This window comes from Euprymna scolopes, chromosome 7, assembly GCF_053919585.1.
Source record: "Euprymna scolopes isolate OS-2025 chromosome 7, ASM5391958v1, whole genome shotgun sequence".
In the NCBI taxonomy this organism is placed as follows: Eukaryota; Metazoa; Mollusca; class Cephalopoda; order Sepiida; family Sepiolidae; genus Euprymna; species Euprymna scolopes.
The window spans coordinates 14062690-14075035 of NC_136488.1; positions in this window are offsets into that span (position 1 = coordinate 14062690).

Consider the following 12346-nt stretch of genomic DNA (forward strand, 5'->3'; position numbering starts at 1 on the left):
TATATATATGGCTCAAAAGCCTAAATTGAGATTTAAGGATTGTTTAAGATCCACCTTAAAAAATGTGAGATTGATGAAAGAACCTGGGAGAGTCTTGGTTTGGATCGCGGAGGGTGGAGAAGGACCTTGCGGGGAGGTGTGGGCAAGTTTGAGGCGGACCGAACCCAATATGAGCGGCTGAAGCGCGATATCCGGAAAGGGAGAGTGAAAGGAGCCGTGGATGGGAGAGGGGGCCAAATTGGTCTGGAGTGTGAGGTGTGCGGAAGAATATGTCTTAGCAGAGCTGGGCTGATGAGTCACCAGTCTACTCATTGGCGCAACGGGCCACAAATCAGTCATGAGTTGCCAGAGTTAACCTGTGTCAACTGCGGACGGATGTACAAAACGACAAGCGGTTTGAAACGGCATTTGATCCTGCATAGAAAAGAATTCTATATACTTTTTTTTGTGCTATATCGAGTGATGGCAATGTTCGAAAGCGAATTTGCTGGCATCATATATATATGTGTGTGTGTGTGTGTGTGTTAATATATAATTATGTGCTAATAAGGCATTTGTACAAGCAGTTTCTGGAGTAGCAGATGTTTGTAAACTATTCATTTATCAGCAGAATATGTTAAGAGCACAAAGTCGTATTTTTAGTATATTCTGTTGATGTAGAAGCTTACAAATACCTACAACTCCAGAAACTGCTGGTACAGATGACTAATCAGCATATGATTGTATGATGTTGTTAGCACAAATATGTTATTCTCTTACTAATGTAGTTAAGCACTCTATAATTATTTCTCCATAATGCTATTTCTAAGGTTGAACGATGCTGTATTGCCTTGCTAGGCAGGCTTGATGAGTTAAGTATGGTCAGTTTGTGGGTTGATACTTTGTCAAAAATCCCAGATGGCACAAGGAAACAATGTGATATTTTCTTTTTGGAGTTATCAGAAAAATGAATAATTCAATGGTAAATAGAAATGACAATTATTAGACAAATCTAGCTAGTGTTGGCAAAGACTGTCAACCAATAGCTGTTTTATATGTTGAAAAAAAAAAAAAAAAAAAAAAAAAAGAGTTTTTGTTGATCATGAATTTCGGGACAGAAAAATTGCAAAATGATGTTTGCTTTCCTGGGTATGGGAAATGAGTGGTTTGTAAACACATATCAATGGAAAAACCTTCAAAGGAATGACACAAACAGGAAATGGTTTGGATGATGTGGGAAGGGAATTGTAAAAATACAAACAGCCGATAACCAATTTCTTTAGAGAGAGAGAGAGAGAGAAAAAAAAAGAGCATTTTCAGAAGGAGTGAGAAAAAAGGAAAAGGAGGAAAGAAGGAAAAAAAAAAAAGTGGATTTCAAAAGAAAGGAAAAAAGGAGAAAAGAGGAAAGAGTGACCTCCGAGAGCTGGAGGGAGAAATAGACGATTTCATAAAAACCAGGTGTCTGGCAAGTCAGTGTCTTTTCCCTCTGGCTGACAGAAGGATATAAGTCTCCGCCTTGTAAAGAGAATTCTTGAAAGCTAGCCCTGAAGTTCCTTAGAAGAAATTTGGAAGAATTTGTTCAGTTAAAAATCCAGCATTCAGAAAAATTGTTTTGCTTAAGTCCAGAGAAACCTTGAATCTCATTTTATTTTCTTTGTACAAACTATATATTCAATTATTTTATACAAATAATTATTTTTTGATAAAATGATCTCCATGATTTCGCTAATTATTGATAATCTGTTGATTTATAAATGACTTAGTTGTTTCCAAAACCTGTCCTGATACCCAATGCTTAGGCTGCAGTCGAGAGAATTGGCATATCAACCAACACCAGAGCATCAACGGAGGAAGAAATTTTACCACAACATCTAACAATAAATGTCCAGCTGAAAGACTTGTCTGGTAGAATCACAGACAAACTAGCATGTTAAAGGTATTGCCACACGAACTTAGGGTCGTTGGGCGTTTGTACACTCAAGACAGAGTGGTAAATTCCAGTTAGTGAGTGTCTAGTTACATTTTGAGGAGTCCAACACTAGACGAAGTTAAAAGTGTTGCCACTGGAACTTAGAGTTAGTGCACATCTTATTGCTTGTGTGTATGGTCCATATATATATATATATATATATATATATATATTTGATGGACTCATCCATTGAGAATGATCGACAAGCATTTGATTATTAGGTACCCCCCTCCCCCAATGTCAAATAAATTTGAACAACTCATGTCTGTGAAGGTGTATAATGTGTCATCACATGTCATTTACTTATCTGGTTACAGGTGTTGATTCAGAGTTTACTTTTTGCACTACTAAGGCTTGAGAATCTAATTTACACCACTATTTTATCTGAATCATTTAAAAATTACACAGGTTAATTTGTCTATTATGAATTGAACAATTATTTACAATAAATTAATCATTAAAAAAAAATAACCATTTAACTTTTTCAAATCTTTTAATTAATTTTTTTTCGTTCATTATATAATTTATGTGCTTCCTACCAGATGTACTTTGTCAGATTTCAACAGTACAATTATGAATTTGGAAGCAAATGTATGTCATGCTAACAGCAGTTTGAAATCATAACAATTGATATATGTTTCATTTTCATTCTTGGATATAAATAAAACGAAAAGCGGTTCGTTATTTTGCTAGATAGAGCTCTATCCGAGCATAATGAGAAGTCTGTTTCAAGTTTCAAGGTGAGAGTCAAATTTCACTGTTTAAGTTACAAATCCAATATTACATGCGCAAGGGAAATAACTTTCGTTTTAGCTGGGGATAGAGTTATTCCCCATGAATCAAATTAGATTTCATATCGGTTTTACAAAAGATGTACGACTAAAAATTATGTACGACCAATTGTTGTTACTAATTAAAGCAACTTCGACGTAGGCGACCGACTGAGTTCGTCAGCGTAAAATATCGTAAAACAGTCTTGTAATAAACAATAAAACGAATTTACTCAGAAGTTTTTTCTTTTTTTCTTACATGGGTCACCACTTATCAAGGCCCGGAGGCCACTCAGGGATAAGGGTTATTGCGTGTATAGTAATCAATGAGATATTATTTTAGTAATCATTAGTATTGGAGATTTGATAGAGTGTCTTACTTAAGGGGGCGGTTTGTCAGGAATTTGTTTATGTTGGATTTGAAGACATCCAAGTTGTAGTCAGGTGGGAAACAGGCGAACGGAAGAGAGTTCCACAATCGTACACTTCTGAGAAAAAAGCTTTGTTCATGGAATCTACGTTTGGATTTAGGCACAGATAAAGAGTGGGGAAAATTATTGACAGTAGTTTCAACCAGACGGGTGTTTCTCGTGAAAGATTGGTGAGGGGGGGACTAGAGATTGGAGCTCAGACGATCACTTGCCATGGAAATAACAATAAAACAAAGACAGGCTCGCAACGTCTCTTCTGTGGGAGAGAGGCTGCAGGGAAGAGAAAAGGGCATCCCTCACTAAGCCACGAAGTCTATTTTGTACTCTGTCAAGGCAGGATAGGCTGTTTTTAGCAGCTCCTGCCCAGATGTGGTAGCAGTACTCCATCCTTGGATGTACTTATCTTTTATACAGATAGAGAATTGCATCAGTAGTGAGATATCTTCTGGAGCGGTAGAAGGATCCCACCATTTTACCAGCGTTCTTGGCAACAGACCTGATGTACATGTTCCATTTCAGATCAGGAGTAAAGGTCAAACCCAGAAGCTTGTCAAAACATGGAGCCCCCTCCCCCTCAGACGAGAGCCATCCATTTCAATTAATGCCAGATGGGGATCAGAGCGTTGATGATGTAAAGCTAGAAGCTTGGTTTGGATGCATTAAAAGTGACCAGCCACCTTTTACCCCACTGTATCACGTGCTCAAGATCAGAGGAGAGAGAATTAGAGAGAACTTTGTTATTTACGGCCTTTGATGTGTTGCCATAGATGGTCGTGTCATCAGCATAGATGTCAACGAATGATTTAAGTATGTGTTTTGGGAGATCATTGATGTAGATCAGGAAGAGAGTTGGGCCAGTTTCGAGAAGTTATTTTTGGCAAATATCTCTGTAAGTGCATACCTAAAAAAGCTACTTACTAAAGAAAACTTGTGATTTTTATTAAATATTTCCTCATACACGGGCGATCTACAGAGTCCATTAGTGCAAAAAATGTCAATAAAAACAATAAAACTAATTTACTCATAGTTGCAATTATTTTTGGCAAATTCTTAAAGGCTGAGAATTTTTTCAATCCAGAGTGCCACTTAAAAAAAAAAAAAATTAATTGTTGTAAAATAATAAATAAATTTATTTATTATTTTATTTATTTAATTTATTTATATATTATTTATTTATATATTATTTATTTATACTATTTATTTATCCTATTATTTATTTTATTTATTTATTATTTATTTATTTAGTTTATTATTTATTTAATATATTTATTATTTATATTATTTATTTATTTTATTTTATTTATTTATTATATTTATTTATTTATTATTTTATTTATAATTCATTTATTTATAATTTTATTTATCATTTATTTTATTTATTATTTATTTTATTTATTGAATTATTTATTATTTATTTTATTTATTATTAATTTATTTATTATTTATCATTCATTTATTTATTTATTTTATTTATTATTTATTTTATTTATTATTTAATATTTATTTTATTTTATTTATTTATTATATTTATTATTTATTTTATTTATTTATTACTTAAAATAAAAAAAACTTTCAACCGAGTTTTTTTTTTTGGAGGGGGGGGGCAAATTAAATTTTATAAGTAATCTTTTTCTTTAAAATTTGAATTTTGTAACAATAACAATGTAACACTAGAAAATCTTTGTAAAAAGGGGAAATCCTTAAAGACTGGGGCAATGTTTCCAATCACATGTGCTTCTTTGGGGGAACTAGTTTTCCCCACATTTAAAACATTAGTGTCTAACTGCCCTCGTGAGGAGGCAAGTAAACAACTCATTTAAAAAAATTCTTTTTTCTTTTTTTTAAAATAATATTGCATAAAGTTTCATTTTATTATAACGCGACTCGTTCATTTCTCAAAAAAAAAGAAAAATGAAAAACAAAGAAAAGTAATTTTTTAAACATTTTATCAAACATGTTTTAAAAAATTTATTATTATCGACTATTGCTGGATTTTTGTTTGGTTGATTTGTTTTTTAAATTAAACTTGAAACTGTTGAAGTTGCTTTGACTAATTAAACCTTTAATGACTGAGAAAGATTTTTTTTCCAATACAGAATGCCAAATAATTGTCTCAGTCTTTTTGGACTTAATTACGTAAAATCATGTTTGTTTTTTAGTTGTGCATAATTAGTAAAATCAAGGCACGACTAATCTAAAAAATAAAATTGTTTATTTTTTTAAAAAAGATTTTTAACAAAAAAGAAAGAAAAAAAAGTGGCACACAGAATTGGAAAAAAAATAATTGTATTAGTTTTTAAGGAGTTCATTATGTAAATACTTATGTATTTATTTACTTTTTGCCTTAAGAGAATATTTTTTTTAAATAATTTATTTTTGTAAATACTTCTCATATGAATATAAAAAGATTTTTGCCAAAAAATAACCTCTCGACTGAAACTTGTGAATAAATTCATTTTATTGTTTATTTTAATAATAACATAACAGAATTTTACAATATTTTGTGCTGACAAACCCAGTAGATTGTTTATGTTGAAGTTGCTTTAATAGCAAATCAGCAGCAGAAGCAAATTATCGCACATTTTTAGTAAAGCTCTTTAAATTTTGGAATGACTAAAATGCACGATTCAGCTCCTGCTGATGCAAGTCAACTTTACACATTGTTTCTATATGACAAACAGCAGGAGCAGTCAGGCGTACATTGATCGGGCATAATTTTGGTTGTACATTTTTAGTAAATCCCATTTTGTATCAAATTATTTTTATTCTCTTTTTGATTCCTTCTCAAACTTTTGCATAAACTCTAACCTTCTACATTCTGCCTATCTCTCTGCCAGACGTCCTTCTCCAACCTTTCCTCTTCTCTTATATAAATTAGAAAAAAAGAAAAGAAATTGCAATGAAGGGATAAAAAACTATCATTGATTAATATTTGTAATATTTAAACTTTGAAAGTTTTATCTAGTTTGGAACTGAATTCTTATTCCCTGATATATTCTCTTCACAAATGATTCTTTAAAATAATCTGATGTGGACAGGTTTTGTTTGTTCATATATATTAATGTGTATGTTTTTTGTTTTTTAATTTTAGAAGTATACATTGTATTTGAGAAGAGTAGACTGCCCAAGACAGGATTGTGAACAACATTTCCTATTTTTGGCCGACTTCTGTTTCAAGAGATAAGGGTCACACTCTGAAAAAGTGTCTGCACAATTCTACACACGTATGCTTTTCCATGTTCTACAGTGTTTAGTATCCAAGATCTTTCAATATAACCACAACAATGGAAATAAACAATAATGATACAAAGAGAAAATTTATGCAATAGAAAAAGACATTTTTCATGTGTCTGTGGCAAAAGGATATCAACAAAGTGTTTTTTGAAATCTAGAGATTTTTTTTTTTCTAAAATCAAGAAATTGCCAGAGTTCTGCACACAAAGCAACCCAGATCATGTGACCTACAAGTGTAATAAAGTTATTTCATTACTCACCTTGATTTTGTTATTGAAAATCTTTGTAAAGAAATCTCCGTCAAAGTAATGGTTTCAATAGGAATACTTTATACAAATAAGGAGTCAAGGAAATGGTTTTACTTTTGGCAGCCTCATAACTCTTGCTTTTCTTATTTTGTCCTTTTAGTCCTCACATTCCATGAGCAATATCTCTGATAAAGGGGGAAGAATTGCTGTTTTCTGTGTTGGAATCTATCCATCTCACACCTATTGTTGGCTTGAATTATTATTATTTTTTTTATTTAGCTGCTTACATCAAGTGGCTTCATGCATTGTCTGGAGTAATTTCCATAAAAGAAGAAAGATATATTTGAACATGATCACCTCTAACTTCATTTTATAAGAACTATGGATTTTATCTGTCTATAACAAGGTTCTCTTGAAGATTCGTTTCTTAGCTTAGCAGGTATATTTGTGAAATATAATATGATGGCAGTTTTAACTTAAGATATTTTTTATTGACTAAGCTACTGGATATCCATGTCCTTAACCCGGAGTTGCTACTAGGCAACTTTCAGAGAGCACACAAGATGTCTAATGTCCCCATTTTTTCAGGCCTCAAACGAAAGATTTAACTTTATAAAAGATTGATCAAAAATTGAAATCCAACTTTACATCTTCTCATGTTATATGATTAAACTATCTTCATACACAGCTGAAGTTAAACATAGCCACCTCCAACTTCATCTTCTATCGATCTTACTTAATAATTTGTTGCTCCTGACAAATCAGATCAACATTTAATTTTTAAAGTAAATTTGCAATCGATTCCTTTAGAAAGAAAAAAAAAACAATTTGGATTTGATCTGCTAGTGCCTAGTTGACACAGACCACAATGAACAGTTCAAGACTTACGTTTAATGTATTTGTAGCTGCGTAAAAATCCTTATGGCATAATCATATAGACACACAGGTTCCTCTTTGATCACCAAAGTTAAGCAATATTGAGCATAGTCAGCACTAAAAATAGGTGACCATTTTGATAAAACCAGGTGCTGTATGTTCTCTGAAGCTTGGAGAGGGGTTATGCGTCACCAAACTATTCTTGCCCAAGATACACTGCGTAGCAACTCCCCCATAACTTCGGAGGATTAAGGGACTTTCAGATCTCAGATCAGAAGTCCTTGACTTGCTAAGCTATTAAGACAATGTTTTGCATACAGCACCTATTTACATGGTAACAACAGAAATAATCCAGGAGTCAAAAATGATAACTGACAGTATACCTTTTTACTATTCCAGAGTCAAGAGTAAAAACAACTGAAGATACTCCATTATAAACAGTTTCTTGTTTCATCATTTTTCATCTGATTAAATTCCAGAAAAAGAATTTCTTCCAAGAGTTTTAATAGCACATCTGACAGATTTTGGTACCCAAGAATATAAATAACACTTAAAATATAACAGACAAAAGAAAAAAATGGATTAAAGACGATGATTAAAAGTTGTTTTGTAAAAGAGAATTAAAATATGCCTTCCCAAATTGTGTGCCACACATTTAATAAAGAAACAAGTATTTCCAACATAATGATGCATAAAATGTCCAGGTTTTCTATTTTGTTTCCTTTAACTGCCCTCTTCACGTGATCAGTGTGATCATGTTGTACCTCAGCCTTCTCTGCCCAAGAACCATTTCAGAAAAAAAAAACAAAAAACAAAAAAACCCAATCCAATTCAAATTCAACATGCATGTATTTGTTTTTTTTTTTCTTCTTGATAGATTTACCATTAAAAAAGACTTACCATAATTAACAAGAGTTTAGGGGTATTTTGTATGAATGAATAAAAAAAATGAAGTTTTAAATACCCCTTTTATTGAATTAAAAACAACAAAACAAAATGGAAAACAAAATCCAGCAGCTATGCCTCAAACTAAAAAAAAAAGGAAAGAAAAATGTCAATTTATAATTTCATATATTGCAAATAGTCTTTATTTCAAACTTTTGTAGAATTTTTGACATTTTGAGGTTCATAAAAAAGAAAAATACAAAATCTATAAAGTTTCATAATAAGAATAGAGAAATCATTTATGATTGTACCAAGTTTTGACCTTAAAAAAGTGGCATGTCAGGCTATTTTCTTGATTGGCCAGTTTATGAAATGAAGAAAAAAGATTTTCTGAAAACAAGAAAATCTGATTGTTTCTGTCATTAAAAGTTCCATTCTTTCATTTGTTTTTGACATATTTATGGCCTCACAGAAGATGTAAAAGTTTTAAATAAAGTATATTTGCAATATGAGGCATGGTAAAAAAAGATCCACATTTTTCCCCAAATATATTACAAAATACCAGAACAATTTTTTTCTAAAAACAAACATTAATCAATGCTTTGAACTTTTTTTTTTTTTTTTCGTTAGAATAAGGATTGAGCAAAAGCACAAAGTAGCGGGGTTGTTTCAGTTTTGTTTCTTTTTTGTCGAAGACATAATGATTATGAAATAGCGTGGAGATGATGAGACTGACCAACGAATTGACAAATCAATATCCTGAGACAGCACCTGGCACCTCCATTGTTTTTAGGAATTTCTTTGTGTGTGTATTATTTTTATAACAAGGAACATATAAGAAAAGTGATTTCCTTTTGTCTATGTTCGAGTCAATTTTTGTTCGGATAAAATTATCAGTTTTTGTAATGATTTAAAAACGATTTTTGTACAGTTCTTATGAATCTTGTTTCAGTTTCTTGTTTTTTTTTGTTTTTTTTTCTCTTTTATTAATGATTTGTTTACAGAGGTGGAGAGTCGGTTAAAAAAAAAAAATTGACTCTCAACTCAATTTTAAGAACAAAACCCTAACTCCTGACTTTACATCTCAGAGGTCAAGAGTTGGCTGAAAAAAAATCTGACTCTCGAGTCAGTTTAAATTAAATTAAAAAAAATCGACTTTGTTTATCAAAAAACTTGATGAAAGGTAAAGAAAAGATGAAACTGTATTCTGAACGCATTTCTCTGATGCAATCACTCACACACGCGCGCACACACACACATAATGCACCAGTTTTAACAGTCAAGTTCTGCGTAATTTCAACAGAACCATATATAGTCCAACAAATTTAGCACGCAGTAGCAAGCCATATTGCTGGTGTACAGCTAGACGTCACAGTTACAGGAAACAGACAAATGATAATATTGTTGCTTTTTTTTTTGCACCTTCTTTTATATGCATTTTATTTATAAAAAGCTGACAGTATGCAATTATGTGCAAGTGGAGTTGATGAGGATATGCAATTGTTAACGTGTGTATTGCTGTAATTATCTGTCAACAATCATAAGAATTTTTTCTCATGATGATTATGAAGTCTTATTTGTCATGTATATACAAAACGTTTTATGCATCTGTGCAAAGATGCCCATTTATTGTTTAGCATGTTGGGGTTAATAAAGCAGAACCTAAGAACTCTACAATAGTAGTGAGTTGAACATTGCAAGTAAAGAAAATATTAAACCGATTAGAATTTCTACTTTTAATAAATATTTTTTAAGTGGAAAGGGATAATAATCTAGTCATCAACACATCATCTCGGCAGATTATTATGGATTTGCCAATGCAGGTACATGCTCTTCAGAGTACAAGTCTGGGGAAAAAAGCTATGGAGATAGTGGGTTGGCCAATCATTAGGACACCCCAGCCTCACTGAATCCAATGAAATGTTGGACATCACGTTTGGTATCAGTTTGGCTGCAAGAGTGATATGTATGCCTTCTCACCATCTTTGGAGATCATTTATAATACTAAATCGATTCTGATCCAATAGAAGTATTCACCCACCCCTGACAGATCTAAGTTTATTTTTATCCTGCTTGATGTCTTGCCATCCTCTTGACAAGAAAAAAAAGTTTAATTATTTTACCAAAAATTGAGAGAGAGAAAAATTAGAATGTCAATGTTTACAAGTTAATTTAAATATTTATTTACGGATAATTCTAAAACAAAAATGAATTTAAACCATGTTCAAACTAAATTGAATTTTAATTTAAAGAAAATACACAGTAATTTTATCTAGGAATATCAGTTATAGATTATATTAATCCACCCCCACTCTTCAAACAAAACAAGTTCATCTCTCACTTGGGTAAATCTGCAACCAAAATATCAAATGATAATATGTTGTACAAAAAAAAGCTTTTAGAAATGGTCGAAATTCCATCAGGTATTCAATTTATTACCAAAAAATGGTCCATCCCAACAAAAGAAACAAAGATGTGAATAAATAATGATTTTTAAGAAATAAAAATGATTAAATAGTGCAATGGACGGAGGCAAAAATGAAGGACACGCTATAAAAAAGAAAGAAAGAAAGCGCCTCAGTTTTTGTCTCCTGTTCTGTCCTCAAAGTAATCACAATGTGTACGAGATTTTCTATTACACAAGGTGAGTGGACTCCACGCTGCATTCAAATGTAAGACCTTGGCAAACGCTAGTGAAACGCTACATGAACTATTTTTGCTACACAAGATGGAAGAGTGTAACAGATCTAGTCAATTTAGAGAGCATGATTTGCAACATGTTAAAGTGATTGGTTTCGCATTCTGTGGACTGTACTCACAGATGTGGGGTTTTATGGGGTGAGGACATTTTGCACAATAAAAAAAGGAATGTTAAGAAAAGGCTGTCTGGCATTATATGAGAATGGTGCCCTCATATCTATTGGAGAGGAACCAATATAGCAAAGTGCTATTTTCTTGTCTAGTCAGGGAGCAACCGGCAAAAGGAAATATTGGCTTTTGAAAAGTATTTCTTCCTGAGCCTTTTTTTTTAGGCGGTCAATAAAAAGCATTTGAAAAAAAAAAAAAAAAAAAATGGGTGGTCACCTTTGAACAACTTACAGACAGAAAAGAGCAGGCAATTCTGATTTTATAAAGAACAAATCATAAAATGTATACTTCATCTTTTTAAGAAATACTTCAAACTTTAAGAATCATTCAAGTCAGTTTGGAACCAAGCCAAACAATATATATATATCTCTATATATACACCATTTATAAAATACTCTGGTTTATAAAAAATCCAACCCTCTAATATACTCTCCAGCAGTTTAACTGAAGAGAAGACAATGTTATCAACTGAGGTGTGAAGAAGCTGTTTGCGTTATTGGCGAATGGAGAAGATGCATTTGTCCAAGATCTTATATCAATGGAACTCATTAACCTGAGAACCTTGCATGCCATTTATAAAATATCCAATTTGGACCTGAAAACTTGTTTTCTAAGATCCTGTGAAGACAGTTCCGATCAGGTCTTTCAAATGAAATGTCTGCCAATAATCCAAGTTTCATGGATGTACAGAAGTGTTGAGAGCATACATACCTGCTCAGCTTGGTAAAGATCTTAATGCTACGTCGGATACATTATAATACATATCAAATCATTAATTTTTCTGAACAACAGATTAAAAAATAAACTTTAAGAATTATTAAAGTCAATTTCGAACAAAAGAATTTAAAAAAAATGACAGAATTTTATGAATCAAATATGGTAGTTCTTTATGTATAATGAATATATGAAATTTATTTATTTAAAAAAAAAAAAAAAAAAAAAAAGGCAAATCTGCGTATAATCTAAACTCTAAATGATATCACTAAAATATTGGTTTATTGTATGGACATAAATAATGTTGAAGAGTACAAACATAATAAATAGCCCATCGTGGTTGCTGGTAATCCTATATCCGAGCTCTTCAAA